Source organism: Erinaceus europaeus, chromosome 16 (assembly GCF_950295315.1).
Source record: "Erinaceus europaeus chromosome 16, mEriEur2.1, whole genome shotgun sequence".
Taxonomy (NCBI): domain Eukaryota; kingdom Metazoa; phylum Chordata; class Mammalia; order Eulipotyphla; family Erinaceidae; genus Erinaceus; species Erinaceus europaeus.
In genome coordinates, this window is record NC_080177.1 from 17,859,494 (window position 1) to 17,881,053 (window position 21,560).

The 21,560-nt window shown below is 40.0% G+C and overlaps 1 protein-coding gene and 1 non-coding gene across 5 annotated transcripts in view; one reads left to right on the forward strand and one right to left on the reverse strand.

Moving 5' to 3' along the window:
* GALK2 (galactokinase 2) overlaps positions 1-21,560 on the forward strand; it is a 197,387-nt gene that overhangs the window by 98,170 nt on the left and 77,657 nt on the right. The window lies entirely within an intron of this gene.
* Positions 12,582-12,739, reverse strand: LOC132533679 (U1 spliceosomal RNA). Its single transcript, XR_009545529.1, has one exon. It is a non-coding gene; the product is annotated as a U1 spliceosomal RNA (small nuclear RNA).

Consider the following 21,560-nt stretch of genomic DNA (forward strand, 5'->3'; position numbering starts at 1 on the left):
TGACTGGAAACAATGGAAAGAGGGATTTATTTGAGATCTAGGCCCACCAAGTCTGTTTGGGAATCTCAGGACTCCCCGATTAGGGTCCCAGCTGATGGAATGGCCTGATAGTGACTGAAGAGTCATCATTAAAGTATGCCAGTCTCTTGCCCTTATTCAGCTTTTGCAGTCTTTGCTTGGATGAGGTTAGCTTTGGAGTGAGTGAGAGAACTATAATAGGAAGTAGGTGAGGAGGGTATCTAAGTCTAAGTTGACACTATTTCATTATGAACTTGATACTGACTCACTACAGACTATTGTGTATTTCTGCTTTCAGGTATATATTTTGCCCTAATTTATGGATACATGTGAACATATGCTCTATCTTACGGGACCTGGTCTATATCTGTGTTTTGGGACTTTGTTAGGAAGTGAACCTGCTGGAATGGAATTAGAGGAAGGAAATTAGAGAAATTAGAGAAAGGAAAGGTCTAACCCGAGTAATGAGGGTGAAGGGTTGACATTCCACACCTCTCTGGACACAGTCTAAAGTAAAGCATGCTGAAGTGGTACTTGTCGCATTGAATAGGTTGGGATCGGCGAATGCAATATCATTTGGTATGAGCTGAGAGAAGCATGCAGGAAAGTGAGCCCCACCCCAGAGGTTGCAGGACTGGGGGAAATATAGGCTCTATAGAGGAAGACGGAGGTTCCTGCTGTCTTAGGGTTTAAGAAGACAATAGATAGTTATTGCTATAATCTCATTGTTTGGCAATTGGGTTAACTTTGAAATATCCCTTTGTTAGGATTTGCTGTTTCGTACACCACATCACCATAATTTATGTCCTTTGACATTATTTGTATATAGCTGTGCCACCAGTTGCTTCTGTTCTCCCTGGACTAAGCTTTTAAGAGGGTCAACTTTTCAAAGACTCAGCCTATGTATTAAAAAGACTCAGTCTGTGCTTTAAAAAGTTTGAGACAATCAGTTTGTCTCCCTTTCATATTACTTAAATAGTGATTTATATGACTACAAATTAATAGGCGTGTACATAAACACCATTCCCACCACCAAAAGACTGTGTCCCATCCCACCCGCCCCCCACCCCCCATGAAGCTGAACATCCACCCTCACCCTCTACCCAGGGTTTTTACTTTGGTGCCCTACTGGCACAGTGTATTTCACTGCATATTATCTCACTATTACATAAGAAACCTCACAATGAATGGTTCAAATGAGTAATGGAAAAGCCAGAGCTCTTATTCTCTTCCTTTTTAATTTATTCAAAAAGAATAAATCTTTTTAGAGTATAAGACTTCTCAGAGAAGGACATTTGAATAGAAAAGTTTAACATTTGCTGGAGTTTCATTTCATGTATGTAGACTATTCAATTGTCAGTTTGGCAATTCAACATGTTAAAACAATTTACTCTAAATCATTTAAAAATTTTAAAAAAATAATTATTTATTTTCCCTTTTGTTGCCCTTGTTGGTTTTTTTTTTTATTGTTGTTGTTATTGATGTCATCATTGTTGGGCAGGACAGAGAGAAATGGAGAGAGGAGGGAAGACAGAGAGGGGGAGAGAAAGACAGACACCTCAAGACTCATTTGCAGGGGTTTGAACTGGGATCCTTAAGCTGGTCCTTCCATTTTGCGCCACTTGCTCTTAACCCGCTGCGCTACCCCCCAACTCCCAATTAAATCATTTTTAACGGAATATTGTAACTTCTTTGAACCAATAGCTGGAATATGAGCGGGGAATCCTATCCCGTAGTTTCTTAGAATGGACAGTTCACCTTCTAGAAGCCTAGACTGTGCTGGTAGCTTTAGAGCACCTTGCTTTGTTTCAGTGCTTGCTTGTCCTTACTAAGTGTCTAACTACACAAAGACTGGCTTTTTGGCAGGGGGAGGGGGTATCACTTTGAAATTATAGATTTTAATGAGTGCCACCCAGGTTACTCTTTGAGCAATATGTTTAATTATTTAAAGCATGAAAATAAAATATAATTGTTGCAAAGATCTTGGGTAATATCCCACATAAGAAGCCATTCTGGACTATTAACCAGTTGTTAATTTTGACTCTGTTTATTTAAATCAAGTGGAAGCAGAACTTTGTGGAACTTTATGTGTGGTCACTCAAGTCCATAATCTTCTGTAATTTAAGTAAGTTACAGGGAAGATAAAGTTGGTCATGACTCCTTTAAGTACCAGGGCATCCAGGGAACATCTGATTGATGTTTCTTCTGATAAAAGTTTGCTACTACCTTGTAAAATATGTGCAAAAAATTCAAGTGATCAGTTAAATTTAAAATACAAAATTTAAATGCAAAGTTATTCTATGTGCTATAAAGAACTCTATGGTAGAGAGAGGAAAGTACTTTTGTTTTTATAATTTAGTTACTTTACTGTGTATTTTCATGAGTCACAATATTTTAATTGTCAAAGATAGATATTTTAATTCCTCAGAAAAGGTTGCTGTCTTTAGAAAGAAAAAAATAAGGATAAAGGGAATTATTAGAAAAAATTTAAAAATATATTTATGAATAATTCACTGAGGCCCATACTTTAATATTCTGAAATTTTCATTAGTTTGTCTTGTTTTGGGATAATGTTTTAATACATTGTTATTAGTTGGGCAGTAGTGCTAAATGTTATACAAATAAGTAGTTGAATTACTAATGTATCATTTACACTTTCTCTCAACTTTTTGTCATGAGAAAATAATAAATGTATAGAAAAATGCAAAAGTGGTCCAGGAGGTGGTGCAGTGGTAAAGCTCTGGACTCTCAAGCATGAGGTCCCGAGTTCCATCCCTGGCAGCACATGTGCCAGAGTGATGTCTGGTTCTTTCTCTCTTCCTCCTATCTTTCTCATAAATAAATAAAATATTTTTTAAAAAAGAGAGAAATGGAAAAATAAGCAATGAATATGTTATCCCCATCAGCATGTTGCTACATTTATCCTTTCCTCTATTTTTTTTTGCCTCAACCATTTGAATTACTGAAGATATTATCCCTAAATATTTCAGCATTACCTACTACAAGCATGCCATTACTGAATATAACTCTATGATGGATTACCACATTGTACAATACCATATACTGAAGTTACTCAGTTGCCCCAATAGTAAGTGTCCTTTATAGCTTTTCCTGTTTTTTTTTCTTTCTTTTTTATTTTTCTTATCATTGCATTTCATTCACCATCTTTCTTTACCTTTATTTTTGAAAAGTTCTAAAGTTTTGTCATTCTTTCATGAAATTGACATTTCTGAAAAGTCTAGTCCATTTCTCCTTCAGTTTGGGTTTGGCCCATGTTGCTTTATTTTTCAAGGCTGATTATCTTTCTTTACCTACTTGTCTGCCTGCCTGCCTGCCTGCCTGCCTGCCTGCCTGCCTACTTACCTACCTACCTATCTACCTACCTACCTCAGTCCATCACTTTCTTTCTGTCTGTCCTTTTATACTGGGTTGTCAGAAAAGTCATGATGCATTTTCTATGTTTTTCAAAGCAAAAAGGTATCATGATTTTTTTGACAACTCAATATTTAATTTTTCTAACGTATACAAAGTTAGATAATGACCTGCTGTCTGTCCAAAAGGATAGTTTAGATAGTTCAAATTCCCTTTTTGTAAAGATGGGTTTTTTTTTGTTGTTGTTAATTATAGATTTAAAAAAGCTGAACAGGACTATTAACAGTAACATTTGTTTTTATATTGTATTTTAATAAACATGACAGCTAATGTATATTTGTTAAACTAATAACAAGCCAAACTTAAAAATCACAAATTTTCAGCTTTGTTGAGGACTGAAAATCTCTCATTGTTGCACTTTTAAGTATTTCTATGTTCTCCTTCATTGTTTTGTTTAGGAAACAAAATGTACCAAGCTTGGAATAAACTGTTTGAGATGTCTGACATAAAAATAACCAAAGCAAATGTAATTTTAAACTGTCACTGTATATATAGGGTCACATTATTTCACTTGTAGTCACTGAGGGTTTGTGTATATCACATTTCAGTGTAATGACATGGGCAGACTCCAAGGAAAATACCAGGCAACACGAATTTGGTTTGACTACCAAATATTTACATGTCTCTGTATCTCTAATTATTGTAATCTTTTAAGGAGTTTATTCTACACAAGGTTAGTTCTTGAAAGCTTTGTGTTAGATTAAAAGAGGTTGTTGGTAATATACCTAACTATAAAACTGATACCACAGTCTGTCTAGATAAATGTGGGATTTAAGCCAGAGCTTCTGCAGAGAACAGGTGGACGTAAGAGTGGCCTGACATGGGCAGCCTCTGCCTGTCATGTGCACCCTTTCTTAGGCCGTTAACCTTCTGTTTCTTCCCATTTGGGTGGTGTTGATATAAGTCAGGGCAGTCATTTCATTGTGTAGATTTTTTTTCCCTAGTCAACTAGTTGTACATTGGGGGGGATAAAAAACTAGTTTTTCTTAGCTATGAAAATGATGCCTTAACTATAGGAGGCAGTCAGGTTAGTTGACTTGTTGGCTATATTCACATGTGTTTAATTATTTATTTATTTAAGTAATTATTTATTTTTACCAGAGCACTGCTTAGCTCTGGTTTATGGTGGTGCAGGGGATTAAACCTGGGACTTTGGAGCCTCAGACATGAGTCTGTTTGCATAACCATTATGCTATCTACCCCCACCCTGCTTATTAAATTACCATCCATGGCATTAGCATGCTTTTGTGAGATGACCAGCAAAGACTGTGAGCTAAGTCTGTGGTGGTGGTAAAAGCATTTAGAGATTCCACATTCTAGCCCTCTACAGAATCTCAATATGACTTCTAACATCCCAACAGTACATCTCACTGTAATCAAGGATATTACCACTAAACTATGCTGAGGTCTCTAGGCACAGCAACTATCATTTTTTAAATATCTAGTTCCCCACTGGATAGTCTGATGCTGAACTGTATTAAGTGAAAAAAAAAAAAAAGCCAAACGTGATCTAATTTGCAATCTGATAATTTGCTGATGATAAGGTAAATAAATCTTTTTTTTTTTTTTTTTAAAAAAAACAATTTATTGAGAGCTTAATGGTTTACTGTACAGTTGCTGACACATGGATACAGTTTCTTCCAGTGATAGGTATGTGCCAAGCACTCTGAACCCCCAGCTTATGTCAGTTTCCACCATTATGCACCAAGATGCAACACCCTCTCCACTTATTTGGACTTTTACTTAGTCTAACTGCTTGAGGGGAGTTCTCCACAGATTCTGTTATTCTCATGTGGATAGAACCCAGGCATCCTATGGAATGTGCTCAATTGCTGAATCACCTCCTCATTCGCCTGAAAAGTATTGATTGCAAGTAAAGACAGTGAGAAGATGGTTTCAAAATGTGTCCTTTAACCTGGATAGTGTGCTAGTTCCTGGGCTGACTCATCCTAGAGGCACGAATACAAGTGAGAAACACAGAACACCATTATCATTGGATGAAGGTATTTTAAAAACAATTTTACTAAGAAAACTATGATTTAGGGGCCAAGTGGTAGCTCACCTGGTTAAGCACTCACATTACAGTGTGCAAGGACCCAGGTTCAAGCCCCTGGTCCCTATCTACAGCTGGAAAGCTTCATGAGTGGTGAAGCAGGGCTGCAGGTGTCTCTCTGTCTCTCTCCCTCTTTATCTCCCTCTCCCCTCTCAATTTCTGTGTCTATCCAATAATACATAAAAATTGAAAAAAAAGTTAAAAAAAGAAAGAAAACCGATTTATAAGACAGTTGTTACATGAGTACAATTTCTTCTTTTTTTTAATTACTCATTTTTTGGTCAGTTTTTTAAAATTTATTTTCCCTTTTGTTGCCCTTGTTTTTTTATTGTTGTAGTTATTATTGTTGTTATTGATGTCGTTGTTGTTATAAAGGTCAGAGAGAAATGGAGAGAGGAGGGGAAGACAGATAGAGGGAGAGAAAGATAAGACACCTGTAGACCTACTTCACTGCTTGTGAAGCGACTCCCCTGCAGTTGGGGAACCAGGGGACCAGGATCCTTATGCAGGTCCTTGTGTTTTGGGCCACGTGCGCTTAACCTGCTGCGCTACCGCCCAACTCCCTTTTAAAAAATATTTATTTATTCTTTTTTTTGTTGCCCTTGTCGCTTTTTTATTGTTGTAGTTATTACTGTTGTTGTTATTGATGTCATTGTTGGATAGGACAGAGAGAAATGGAGAGAGGAGAGGAAGAGAGAGAGCGGGAGAGAATAATGTCTGCAGAGCTGCTTCACTGCCTGTGAAAGGCTCCCCTGCAGGTGGGGATCTGGGGGCTAGAACCGGGATCCTTAAGCCAGTCCTTGCGCTTTGTGCCACCTGTGCTTTACCATCTGCACTACCGCCCGACTCCCATGAGTACAATTTCTTATCTCTCTGTGATAGGTGTCATGAAAATAATTTTTAACAAGTCCAGGTTTTTCCTGATTTCATCAGGGATTATTACACATTCCATAAAAGTTATTTTTCTTAATATGTATTCTCATTTAGAAGACTGGGGAATTGAAAAGTATATTTAAAATAAAATAAAAAGTAATAACCTTAACAAAGATTAGGTTCGTTGGAACCTTAAGTATTGTGATAAAAATAAAATGTTTGTATTATTAAATATAATACAGTTGGCACACTGAGTTAAGCATACATGGCGTGAAGCCCAAGGATGGGAGCAAGGATCGCTGTTTAAGCCCCCAGCTCCCCACTTGCAGGGGGGGTCACTTCGCAAGCGGTGAAGAAAGTTTGCAGGTGTCTGTCTTTCTCTCCACCTCTCTGTCTTTCCTTCCTCTCTCATTTTCTCTTTGTCCTATCCAACAACAACAGCAGCAACAATAACAGGAACAACAATAGTGCAAAAAAAATATATGGTGGCCAGGAGCCGTAGATTCATAGTGCAGGCACCGAGCCCAGGAGGCAAGAATATATATGTGTGTGTGTGTGTGTGTGTGTTACAGTTAAGAAAATCACATTTAGTGCATATGAGGATCCAATTAGCAATATGTTATAGTTTTTTTGGCCACTAGGGTCATTTCTGGGGCTCAATGCCTGCACTACAAATCCGCTGCTCCTAGTGACCATTTTTTCCTTCCTATTTTTATTTGACTAGACAGAGAGTAATTGAGAAAGGAGGGAAGATTGAAAGGGAGAAAGGCAGACATCTTCAAGCCTGTTTCATCACTCATGAAGCATCCTCCCTGCAGATGGGGAGTCCCCGGGGGCTTGAACCCAGGTCTTTACTCATGGTGATATGTGCACCTAACCAGATGTACCACCACCCGGACCCTCTAAATTTTTATAGTTTTGTGCCAGGCACTGGGTACTAGTTGTAACAAGAGAATGTGTCTGTTCTCATAGGACTTATATTTGACTGGGACAGTGGTGGTGGGTGGCAGGGGGAGGAGAAAATAAATGAAAATATAATAAAAAGTGGTAAAAAGCCTTGAGGAAAAACAAAGTAGGATATGCAATTGAGAGTAGCGGGGGTATTAATATATTTCAGGGAGGTGAAGAAAAAGTCATCTGATGAGGTGACATTTGAGCAGAGATCTCAGAGCAAGAACATTCCAGAATGAAGAGAATGAATGGTAAACGCAAAGATCCCAATTTCTTCAAATGGAGGGTGAGCACCCATGCTGAATGTCTCTTAAATCTTGGTGCCAGAGATTCGACATCACCCATCTGCCAAGACAAGTGACATCCCAGATTCAAGAAATGGAGAAATAGGCTCCGTCTTTTTCATGGAAAGGAGCTGCAAAAGAACTTTGCAAGAGAATGGGGACAGGGTGGTGAGGGATTTGTCACCCTTTTGAAATTGATGACAGTGAAGTTGAGGCTGGATTTTAGGAGCCTTGAGAGAAATCTCTATGTTGGTAGAACTGCCTGTTATTTGCTTTTCTCTTTTATTGTTTGCCTGTTTCAATTCTTTTCTAGTTTCAGACCAGTTTCCTCTATTTCTCTGTGAGTACTATACACATAAACAGTTTTAAGCCAGGCAGATTATTTTACAGTGAATTATGAGTAAAGCTGATTTCGATGAAGCTCCTTCGGAGTAGATATTTTTTTCTTTCCCCTCCTTGGTTTGGATCCATTTCTGTACAATCAGAATTATATCAAGAAACCACTGGGTGTTAAAACTAGGCTGGCATGGGGGTGGCCACCCCCTCTTTTTTTTTTAAATTAATCTTCTGCAAAGTCCATATTGATTTACAGTTGGAATTCCTGCAGTTTGGGTTTCAGCAGGATGGTGCTGCTCAAAATTCAGGCTGAAGACACGATCCCCGGGGGAATGGGAGTGGCCCTCTGACCAAGGGGAAGGAATGCACAGTTCTAGGACATACTTGCCAAACCAGAGAGATTGTAGGCCTGTCGCCCATCCATTATGAACATCATCATTATTTAACATGTTTTCAAAGGTCAGAGCCAAAATAAACTCTCTGCCAGCCAAGGGAACACCACAGCCATTGGAGCCCTCTGGTATTTTTCTAGCAGTGACTTCGGTTGTATTTTTATCTGATTCCATCAGTCTTGTCAGGCCTCTGCCTCCTTCTGTTTGAACATTTATTTATTTATTTATTTATTTATTTGTCATTCTTTCTCCCTTCCTCTCCTTTCCCAATAGTAGTGACTAGTCAGCTTGGTGTATGTTTACTGTCCTTTTTTTTTTTTTTCTTTTTGGAATTTTCACAATGAAAGGGACTGAATTAATTGTACTGATGAGAGAAAAGTATGCAGAGAAGGTTTTAGGGGAGGAGGGGGCTCTGGAATTTTTCGAGCTTTCCTGGTTCACTCATACAACTCCGTTCTCCTTTGGGACAACAAATAGAGTCCCTGAACTCTAAGCTTAAACCGTGACTTTGCTACTCACTAGCTCAATGGTCTTGGATAATTTATTTAGCACTCTATACTCCAATTTGTTCATTGTAAATTCATTTACTGGGGGCCCGGCAGTAGCACAGCAGGTTAAGAGCAAGTGGCGCAAAGCACAAGGACCTGCGTAAGAACCCCCTTGGAGCTCCTGGCTCCCCACCTGCAGGGGAGTCGCTTCACAGGTGGTGAAGCAGGTCTGCAGGTGTCTATCTTTCTCTCTCCCTCCCTGTCTTCCCCTCCTGTCTCAGTTTCTCTCTGTCCTATCCAACAACAACGTCAACAATAATATTAACAACAACGATAGACAACAAGGGCAACAAAAGGGGAAAGGTGGCCTCCAGGAGCAGTGGATTCGTGGTGCAGGCACCGAGCCCCAGCAATAACCCTGGACGCAAAAAAAAATTCATTTAATAATAAAAGAAACCCCACATAGATTTCAAATTCAAAAGGACTATAAACAAACCTTTGTTTACTTAGAGAGAGGAGCACTGCTCTACTCTGACATGTGCAGTGATGGGAACTGAACCAGACCCTCACACATACAAGGCTCATGCTTTCCGTGCTGAACTATCTTTTTGGCCATGAAACTCAATAGAGCTTGAAACGTGTAGAACAATGTTTAACTCTACGTGTCAGCTACTATGATCATTATAGGCCTGTGGGAACCAGACAAGATGTCAGCCTTAGATTGAGATCACTCTAGGTTGTGGAACGATGATGGATTTTGGGAGAGAGTGTTTGGAATTTTAATGCGAGATGGATAATGGGAAAAGCCCTCACATCTCAAGGCACCTTTTCATTTTAACCCGGGAATAAAACGGGGTGAAATTGTGTGATGGCTCAACAATGTCTGCATGTCAAGACTCATGGGAGAGGAATTCATTTTGGACATGCACACATTTTGCTTTGTCTGTTTGCCAGGGACATTAAACAGGCATGATCACTGTCCCCCAGGACCAGGAGAGGGGCAGCTTGGTGAGCTGTGCAGTAAGATATACTTGGTTTAGAATAGTTTACATTAGTTTATTGACCTTCTTGGTCTTCCGTTTCTATTTTGGTCATCCATCTCCCCCTCCCCCTGGAAAGGAATCACTCTGACATTCTGAGTTATTTGGGGAAATGTTGTTATATGGTAGAACATATAACATACCTTGGAAGACATGTGACATGTGTTAGTTTCCTTCCTTTTTTTTCTGATTCTTTTTCCCGGTCTCATTTATTTAGAAAGTTTCATCATAAGTCTTTTAGGGAAGAGTTTATATTTAATTAATTTATTTATTTGTCTATTTATTTTAATTTTTACCAGAGCACTGCTCAGCTCTGGTTTATGGTGATGTTGGGGATCTTAGAGCCCCACGCATGAAAATATGTTTGCATACTCATTATATTATCACCTCCACCCTTAGAGGATCACTTTTGAGTTTGGTGTGTGTTTGGGCTTTGGTTAAGCTACAAATTCTGATTCAGTGGATCTGAGGTGGAGCCTGATTCTACATATATATAGTCCCATTTGTTGCCCTTGTTTTTTATTGTTGTTGTAGTTGTTATTGTTGTTATTGATATCGTTGTCATTGTTGGATAGGACAGAGAGAAATGGAGAGAGAAGGGGAAGACAGAAAGGAGGAGAGAAAGATAGACACCTGCAGACCTGCTTCACCGCCTGTGAAGTGACTCCCCTGCAGGTGGGGAGCCAGGGGCTCGAACTAGGATCCTTACACCGGTCCTTGCGCTTTCGCTGCGCTACTGCTCGACTCCCCTGATTCTACATTCCTAACCAATTGACAGATGACTCCAGTGCTGTGCCTGAGATGTCCAGAGAGTGCTCCTCAGTGTGTACTATCCTTCCCTCTCTCTTTGAAGCACATTAGCCTGTCATTGTTTAATCATGCTTACCTGCATACCCAGGATCTTCTGTGGAATAGTATGAAAGGCTGCAGGCTATGATGCACCTAAGAAGGTGATTCTTCATCCAGTACAGGCTTCATGGCTGAAATCTAGAGGAAACTCACTTCATCAATCCACAGTCTTCATTTATTTCACATACAGTGCTATATTCTGGCCTAGTTGAACCTCCTCTTAGAATCTGGGTTCTTCCTCAACTCAAACTGGTCAGATAGACTAGGGAGGGACTTTTTGCCTCTCTTATAGACTTTGGAGGGAACTGATATTTTAAAATTTTTTATTTATAAAAAGGAAACATTGAGAAAAACTATAGGATAAGAGGGGTACAACTCCACACAATTCCCCACCACGAGAACTCCATATCCCACCCCCTCCTGATAGCTTTCCTATTCTTTTTTTTTAGATTTATTTATTTATTCCCTTTTGTTGCTCTTATTTTATTGTTGTAGTTATTATTGTTGTTGATATTGATGTCGTCGTTGTTGGACAGGACAGAGAGAAATGGAGAGGAGGGGAAGACAAAGACAGACACCTGCAGACTTGCTTCACCACCTGTGAAGCGACTCCCCTGCAGTAGGGGAGCCTGGAGCTTGAACCAGGATCCTTATGCCGGTCCTTGTGCTTTGCGCCACGTGCACTTAACCCGCTATGCTACCGCCCGACTCCCAGCTTTCCTATTCTTTATCCCTCTGGGAGTATGGACCCAGGGTCATTATGGGATGCAGAAGGTGGAAGGTCTGGCTTCTGTAATTGCTTCCCCGATGAACATGGGGAGGGAGCTGATTCTAACACTATGCTTCTGTTCTCACTAAGCAATAGAAAGCATTTACATAATTCTTTGTTTAGTAGTTTGCAGAAAAAAAATAATTTCAGAGCTGGCGTCTCACTCATGTGCATTGTTTTGTTGCCTCACCTGGATATATATATATATATATATTTTTTTTTTTTTCCTTTTTTTTTTTCTCCACTCAGGCAGAGAGAAAGAAACTCTACAACACCAGAGCTCTACAACCCCACATGCTGTAGGATTCCTCTATGGTACCAGGACTCAATCCAGGGTTACATGTATAGCAAGGCCCACCCTGTGAAATACCCCTCTGACCCACATCTCTGATTTTTAAAAAAGTATTCGTTTTTATGAGAGAGGGAAAGAGAAACAAAGTGAGAGGTATTTACTTTTGGAAACTTCCCTGACTGTTGTTTCTCTCTAGTTTCTAATTGCTGAGACTTGGAAGCCTGAACCATCAGGGTCAGTTGCATCGTCTGTGCTCATTTTTGGGAACTGGCTGTCATTGGCCTGAGGCAATTTTTCTTGAAGAGAAAAATGTAGAAATCACCAATCTATTTGAGGAAATAATAGCCTCCTTCTTCTATTTTTAATTAAAACAAGCCCAGTCTGTGCCTCTCCCCACCTTTCCCAACACTCCTGAGTGTCTAGTGTCTACAAGTTAAATCTTGGTCACCAGCCACATTATAAAATAGAGCTTGTCTGCATCAGTCTTTTTAAAAATATTTATTTATTTATTTATTCCCTTTTGTTGCCCTTGTTGTTTTATTGTTTTAGCTATTGATGTCGTTACTGGATAGGACAGAGAGAAACGGAGAGAGGAGGGGAAGACAGCAGGGGGAGAGAAAGATAGACACCTGCAGACCTGTTTTACCACCTGTGAAGTGGCCCCTGCAGGTGGGGAGCGGGGGGAGGGGAGGGCTCCAACAGTGATCATTGGCTGGTCCTTGTGCTTTGCGCGGCCTGCGCTTTACCCACTTCGCTACTGCCTGACTCCCACATCAGTCTTTTTTTTTTTTTTTTATTACTTATCAGGGGAGAGCGCGAACGCAGTCCCCCACTACCACAAATTATGCAGTCGAGTTTCCCACATTTGGGGAAATCGCAGGGGTCAGCACATCCGGAGTGCAATGGATAAGCCTCGCCCTGGGAAAACCACCTTCGTGATCATGGTATCTCCACATCAGTCTTTTTTAGGCTTACCTTGGTGTCATTTCATGGCAATTTGTTCTTAACTGGCTGTGCTCTGCCTATTAGGTTTTCCACCTTGGGGAAGAATTTGAGGATAGCTCCAGGTAAGAACCCAGACATTTTGAAAGTTAAGTATGGAAAAGGACTTTGTGGAGAGAAAGAAGAGAAGGTTTTTGAAGTAAAGAAAAATTCTGGGAAGCCACTAGCATCTTCACCTTACTTGGATAAATCAGTCAGCATTATGATAGAAAACACATGTCACACTTAATACCGAAGGCAACATATTTAATAAAGACTATTTATTAAAGGTGCAGGTTTGGGGGAACTGGTTGCAGTTGCCTTGCACCTGAAAGTGACCTTACTTTGCACCTCGCTGCCTCCCTTTCTCCGTTTTCCCAGTGTCTTCTGTTGGAAGAACCTAATGGGAAGCAGAGTGCTTATGTGTCTCTTGATATGGTTTCTGTTGGGTGACCTGTTAGGTAGATGGCAAGAGGAAGGAGAGTGGGGAACATGTCTCACAGGGCAAACAGAAATGTCTGGCACATAATTTCTGTACTCTCTCCAAAGACTGTAACCCCTGTCAGTATTGTAAACTACTAGAAGGAAGATAGTGGCCTATTCAGTTATCTGCAGGAAACTATTTCATAAAAAAACTGTCAGAGAAATGCAAATTAAGACAATAATGAGATACAACTTCACTCCTGTGAGAATGTCATACATTAAAAAGGTTAGTAACAACAAATACTGGAGAGATTGCAGGGGTATAGGAACCGTCCTGCACTGCTGGTGGGAATGTAAATTGGTCCAACCCCTGTGGAGAACAGTCTGGAGAAGTCTCACAAGGCTAGAAATGGACCTGCCCACTGACCCAGCAGTTCCTCTTCTGGGAATATATCCTAAAGAATCAAACACACTCATCCAAAAATATCTGTGTTCATAGCATCACAGTTTGTAATCGCCAAAACTTGGAAGTAATCAGGTGTTCAACAATAGGTAAGTGACTGAGAAAGTTGTGATATATATATACACAGTGGAATTTTACTCAGCTAGCAAGAATGATGAATTCACCTACTTCACATCATCTTGGATGGAGCTTGAAGGAATCATGTTAAATGTGAGATAAACCAGAAAGAGAAGGGTGAATATGGGATGATCTCACTCATGGACATAAATTGAGAAGTAAAAACAGAAAGGGGAAGCATAAAGTAGAACTTGGACTGAGTTTGGTGTATTGCACCAAAATAAAGGACTCTGGGGTGGCGTGGTGTTCAGGTCCTGGTGCATGATGGTGAAGGAGGACCTAGACTGGGGTTGAGAGTTTCTGCAGAAAACTGAGAAACTTTACACATGTATCAAAAGCTGTAAACCGTTAATCCTCCCAGTAAAAAATAAAATTTTAATTTATTAATACTTAGAAATTGTTTTATTTCATTTTTCTCATGTTTGATAGGACAGAGAGAAATTGAGAGGGGAGGGGTTGAGAGAGAGATAGCATACAAGAGAGAAAGAAAGATACCTGCAGCACTGCTTCTCCACTCATGAAGCTTCCTCCCTACAGGTGGGGGCCAGGGGCTTGAACCTGGGTCTTGTGCATGGTAATGCCTACGCTCAATGGAATGTGCCACCACCCAGCCCTAATTAATGTTGTGGTGAGGATATGTAAACTGCAGTGATGGGTGTGGTGAGTTGCACAACACAGATATAGGTGTGAAACTATACCCTTGAAATCTTAAAATTTTGTAAGTCAATGTGAAATCCTTAATCATAAGAATTATTAAAGTAAATCAAAAATTTGACTTGATACTTATTGAGTAACACTGCATTACTTACAGTGGTTTAAGGTATACATCACTGAAAATCAACATACATACTTACTGCATAAAGTCCATCACTAGAAGTTCAACATGTAGGCCACCATTGAAATGACTGTCAGATGTATGTACCAAGCTTTTCTCATCCTTTCTCTTGGCTTACACTTCCAGTGGTGGAAAATAGCCTCTAACACGGGTTAGAAACCCTGTGTCCTGAAGAACAAGGCTTCCCATAGGCGAGGCTCTCTGGCTCAAAGGAGTTAACATTTCCTATCTACGGAATTATTCTGCTTTAAACAACCTCATCAGTAATACTGCTAAACAAAGATAAGAGTTTATCATATTAATATCTCGGATCTCTGTATTTATTACCCTTCTTGTAAATATCTGGGCTTAGCAAAGCAACACATAAATGAATTCTTAGCTCTTCTCAGTGACTGTTAAATCTAATTTTGTTATTTCTCTTGCTAGTGGGGCCCCCCTGGCTAGCGGGGTGTGGGGGCGGGGGAGCTGTTTATTTTTGGAAGCCCATGTGACTTTTGGTTCAGTCTCAGACTCCTTCCAGAGAAGAGCCACACAAAAGCTGAGAATTAGCCTTATTAACTTTCTTTCCTCTGCAGCTCTGAAAGAAGGTGTCTGAACATTGTCAGGTTTCTTCTAACTATCCAGAGGGCAGGAGTCAGAATAGAAGGGAGTTTATTGGAAAAGTTTCTCACGCAGGCAAATTATATCCCCCATTGGCCACCAGACCTGATTGGTTTCCAGAAAAGAGTAGAGCTACAGGTATCAGGGGTTTTTGAAGCCCTTGGTCATGAGAGCTGAAGTGGTTTGGGCAGGGAGGGGGACAGACCTTTCCTGATTACTGTTTTTGTCTGAAGATTCTCAGGTTGGATGTGTGCATCAGTGGGATGGTGTGGTGGGGGGATAAGAAATGGGGGAATGGAAGAAGTGGAGGATCTACAAAATTATCCAGGCACCCAGGAACACTGCTGACTTTGTCTTTTAGGCCCTAAGTTCATTTTAGTTTTTCTTTGCACTTCTAGTAGGTTTCATTCCATATGCTTTTTCCCACCATTTATCCCAGATATTTGATATTTTATGTAATACCTAATTTGAGTTTTAAATAATTTTAAAAAAACTAAATAATAAATAAAATCTAAATTTTAAAGAAATCAATGTATATATTGAATTCAAATATCTATTTTTTCCATATTGCTGATGAAAAAATGATCAAAAACCTAGCATTTATTTATTTATTTATAGGTAGAGACAGAGAGAAAAAAATTAAAGGGACCATAATACTGAAGCTTCCTTCAGTGTAGTGGGGACTGAATTCAAACTAGGGCCACACACAAAGTGAGGGATCACACTATCCAAGTGAGCTATACCACTGACCCCTTATGCTGGCTCTTGCCCTTTGTGCCATGTGCGCTTAACCCACTGTGCTACTGCCCCCTTCTCTGTTTTTTTCTTTCTTTCTTTCTTTCTTTTTTTTTAATGGGCCTGCTATGAACATGCCACTGGCTCTGTATGTTCATCAGGCCCCCTTCCCTGTTCTGTTCTTTTCTTCCTTTCTTTCTTCCTTTCTTTCTTCCTTCCTTCCTTCCTTCCTTCCTTCCTTCCTTCCTTCCTTCCTTTCATGGACCTCTATGAACATGCCACTGGCTCTGTGTGTTCATCAGGCTGTGTACAATACCCATCAGCATCTTGCTTACTTGATGTCACAGGCAAAGTCACCATCAGAGAATTCACATGCTCGGCAAAGGTTGTGACATGCAAGCTGTTAGATGTTTGGGCAGCTGGTCTTACTTAGCAAGTGAAAGCAGCAGGTTTGCATTTCATTATTTTTATTTTGCTTTGAGTTTTTACTGTGTGTGAGGTAGGGGTCACAAATAAACACTTTAGTCATCTCTCACAGGACTGACTTTTTTTTTTTCTCCCCAGATAAAATGGATGTGGTCAAAACCATGAGTGATTCACAGACAATAAACGCAGTGTGATTCAGTTATGTTAGTTAAGTGGCCTCTGGTCTGGGCATTGCATGGGCTCTCCTAGACTGGTGGGTGAAAAGATGTGCAAACCCATCTTGAAATCTACATTGATAAGTGAGCATAGCTAAATACAGACGTGCAGAGGAGGTGTTTTGTGGTATGTAGTATGGACTCTGGGGACAGGTGATGCTTTATTTCATTCTGATGACTAGTGGGGAACTAGAAAGACAAGTATTGAGTGAGGAGGCCAGAAAAAGCAGACCATTAAAGGCACTGAGAAAGAAAGGAGCTTGTGGGTAGTGGAGAGGAGTACTTGTTCAGTATTATTCCTGATGGCTTGAGTTTGGTGTTTACAGGGTTCATGTTGGGAGAATATGAAAGTCATTTCACTGGGTAAGACATGTGCCTTGCCAGGCATGTGGCCCTGGTTCGGTCCCCAGTACCACAAGAGAGGTGATTTGTCACCAGAGAAAGTTAGCAAATAATGGTTTCACTCATATTCAGAATGAAGAGACTTGAACATATGAATGTAAAAAAAAAATTAAAAAGTTTAACCTATATCTAAGACTGTGGGGGAACTACAGTGATTATTTATTGGGATGGGGTTGGGTGTGGGGACACAGACCTTTGGTGATGGGAGTGGTGGAGAAAAAAAACAGGAGATATGGTTAATCTTATAATATTTTTCAGTATTAATTGTATATTAGCAGTGATTTTTGAGACATAAAAACTATAAGTAAAAAAAAAAAAAGAATTCAAATAGATTCAGTAAAGAAAGGAGTGTGCTTCTATTCTGAAAGCCCAAGTGGCTGCAAGAGGAAGAGGATGTGGAATGGGATGTGGAAACATCTTCCAGAAGAAAGGAGTGTGTTTCAAGTATGAGAAAGTCCTAAGAGGGAAAGGACTAAAGTATTCATTGTACCCCCAGCTCACAAATTATCCAGTGGTAATTAAAGGTGTAATGATGATGATGATGATGATGATGATAATAGATAAAGTCCCTCCCTCTTTCAGAATGAAAATGGGGGTCTGGGTTGTGAAATTGTACATGTGTGAAACATAGGCATTCACACCATGATCAGAAATATGAGTGTTAGGATGTTGGCAACTAAAGAAGCAATAGATGATTAGATCAGTGTTTTGGAATGCTCATTCCAGAAGGATTTATTTCCCAGTAAATCAAATGAGAAATGAGGCCTGGATTAAGTCTTAGAGGAAGGATAAATGCATCGATTAGTAGAGTGAGTAAATAGATGATATTAACTGGAAGTGTTGTATGAGTCCAGAGAAGAGGATTGCCATCATGGGAACAGTATTTGGGGAAGACATAATGGTGAAGGGATATTTGAGTGATTTGCCCATAGTCACTAGTAGAATTAATAAGTTGGATACTGAATGATAATAATATTCATGTGAGAGGAGACAGGAAGTAGCATTAGGTTACATAAATGTGTTATGTGGTAAAAGGGATAGCTCTAATTGGAAAAGAATTGGAGACAGTGTGATTTCCTATATAAACTGGTTCCATGTTTTGGGAAGCATGAAATCATGCCAGATGAGAGAATTTGAACTTACATCCTCAGTCTATAGGAAGCCGCTGGGGATTCTCCTTTTTTACTTTATTTATTTATTTTTTTGGTGTAGTGATTTATAAGATTATAAGAACATAGAGGTATAGTTTCACACCACTCCCTCCACTACAGATCTGTTCCCCTACTCCATACTCCAATACTAACCACTACAGTTCTCCTAAAGACTGATGTGTGTTGAGTTTTTTTTTCCTAAGTTCTTATGTTCACATCTCTATATTCCACATATGACTGAAATCATCCAATAGTTGTTTTTCACCTCCTTCACTAAGTGTAATCTCCTCCAGTTCCATCCATTTTATTCCAAAAGGACACAATATCATCTTTTTTTAATAGTTGAGTAGTGCCTCATTGAGTACATATCCTGTAACCCCTTTATCCGTTCATCTTTCTTTCTTTCTTTTCCTTTTTTAATTTCTTTATTGGTTGATTATTGTTGTACAGTTGACAGTAAATACAGTAGTTTGTACATGTATAACATTTCCCAGTTTTTTGTTTTTATTTAAGAAAGGAGACATTAACAAAACTGTAGGATAGGAGGAGTACAAATCCACACAATTCCCACCACCCTGTCTCCATATCCCATCCCCTCCCCTGATAGCTTTCCCACTCTCTATCCCTTTGGGAGTATGGACCCATGGTCGTTGTGGGTTGCAGAAGGTGGAAGGTAATTATCTTTATTTATTGGATAGAGGTAGCCAGAAACTGAGAGGGAAGAGGGAGATAGAGAGAGGAAGAGAAATAGAGAGACACCTGCAGCCCTGCTTCACCACTTGCAAAGCTTTCTCCCTGCAGGTGGGGACCGGGGGCTCGAACCCAGGTCCTTGTGCACTATAACCTGTGCGCTCAACCAGGTGCGCCACCACCCGACCCCCCCCATTCATCTTTCTAAGGGCATTTTGTTTGTTTCCATATTTTGGCTACTGTGGATATGCAGCTATGAAAATAGTGGTGCATATATCCATCTAAATTACCGTTTTCATATCTTTTGGATAAATGCCTACCAGAAGAATTGCTGGATCATAAGGTATCCCCATATATATTTGCATAAAGATTCTTCATAATGTTCTCCATAATGGCTGCACCAGTTTGCATTCCCACCAGCCTTGTAATGTAGGCCCTCTCTCTCTAATCCTCTCCAACACTTACCCTTTCCTGTTTTGTTGGTGAAGGGCATTGCCATGTGTGTGAGGTGGAATCTTAATGTGGTTTTAATTTGCATTTCTCTAATGATGAGTGAAGTGGAGCGTTTCCACATATGTCTGTGGGTCATACGTATCTCTTCTTTAGAGAACTATCCATATCTTCTGCCCATTTGGAAGGGGGTGTTCTCTTTTCACTTCGTTGAACTGTATGTGTTCTTTATAGATGTTTGATATCAACCACTTGGATGTGTGGTGTGCAAAAGTCTTTTCCTAGTTGTTGGGTTGCTTGTTTATCCTTATGGAATTTTCTTTGGATATGTAGAAGCCTTTTAATTGGACATAATCCCATTTGTTCAATCTTGTTTTTCTATTTCTTGCCCAGAAGGTGGAGTCTCCAAATATGTCTTTGATGTTAAGCTTCTGAAATGTTTCACGTATTTGTTGTTCTACGCATTTTATAGTGTCAGGTCTAATATTCTGATCTTTGATCTATTTTGAGCTAACTATGGAGTTAAGTGATGGTCTAGTTTCATTTTTCTTTCTCTCTTAAATAAAAGTTTCTTCATTATCTTTATTTATTTATTGGATAGAGACAGCCAGAAATTGAGAGGCAAGGGAGTGATAGAGCAGGAGGGAGACAGAGAGACACCTGTAACACTGCTTCACCACTCACAAAGCTTTCCCCCAAAGGTGGGGATGGAGGCTTGCACCTGGGTCCTTATCCATTGTAACATGTGCACTCAACCAGGTGTACCACCAGCCGGCCTCTCTCTTTTTGTAATTTTTAAAAATTTATTAGATAGAGAAAGTAATTGAGAGGGGAGGGGAAGATAGAGAGAAAGAGACAGAGAGACATCTGCAGTCGACTCTGCACCCACTCCACCGCTCATGAAGCTTCCCCCTTGCAGGTGGGGACCAGGAGTTTGAATCCAGGTCCTTGAATACTGTAATATGTATGCTTAACCAGATGCACCACCACCTGGCCCTGCTAATTTTATTTCTTACATGTGGTTGGTCAGTTCTCCCAATGCCATTTGTTGAAGAGACCTATTCTCTATCTCCCTTTCTCTCTCTTTTTGCCTTCAAATCCACTGTTCCCAGAGGCCATTCTTCCCCTCACCCTCCACATTTTATTCAGTAGAATAGAGAAATTGAGAGAGGACTAGGAGATAGAGAGGGAAAGAGAAAGATAGGCACCTGCAGACCTGCTTCACTACTTGTGAAGCACCCTGCCTGCAGGTGGGGAGCTGGGGGCCTCTACCCCAGATCCTTGTGTGGGTTCTTGCACTTAACCAGGTGCCCCACTGCCCATCCCAGTACTTTCTTTTCTTCATTGAATAGCTTTGGCCCCTTTGTCACATAGTAGGTCTAGATGTCCATTTTTTTTCAGTATCACAGTGTTTCAATCACTATTGTTTTGTAGTATAAACTGAGGTCAAGAATTGTGATGCCTCCATTTTTTTTTTTCCTTAGGAATGTTTTAATTCTCCTCCTCTTCCTCTTCCTCCTCCTCCTTCTTCTTTTTTATAGTTTCACAAGAATTTTTTAATAAGTTGTTCAGTTTCCTTGAAATATGTCATTGGGATTTTTTTTTTAATATTTATTCCCTTTCGTTGCCTTTTTTTTTTTTATTGTTGTAACTATTATTGATGTCATCACTGCTGGATAGGACAGAGAGAAATGGGGAGAGGAGGGGAAGACAGAGAAGGGGAGAGAAAGATAGACACCTGCAGACCTGCTTCACCACCTGTGAAGTGACTCCCCTGCAGGTGGGGAGCTGGGGGCTCGAACTGGGATCCTTACGCTGGTCCTTGCACTTTGTGCCACATACACTTAACCCGCTGTGCTACCGCCAGACTTCCCATTGGGATCTTAATAAGGGTTGTATTGAATCTATAAATTGCTTTTGGCAGGACAGCCATTTGACAGCTTCCAATCCATGAACAGGGAGCGTTCTTCTATTTCTTTGTGTCATCCTCTTTATTTGATTAATGCCCTTTAGTTATAATTGAATAGATCCTTCACTTCCTTTGTTAGATTTATTCTCAGATATTTTGTCTTTTGGGGTTCAGTTGTAAATGGGATTGCTTCCTTCAGTTCACTTCTATCTGACTCAGCTTTTGTGTATAGAAATGCCACAGATTTATGACTGCTGATTTTGTCACCTGTTACTTTACTTAATTTAGTGATGATTTCCAGTAGTATTTTTGGTAGAGTTCTTGGGAACCTCCAAGTATAACAGTATACCATCTGGGATTGACCTGCCAATGCCCATGTCCAGCGA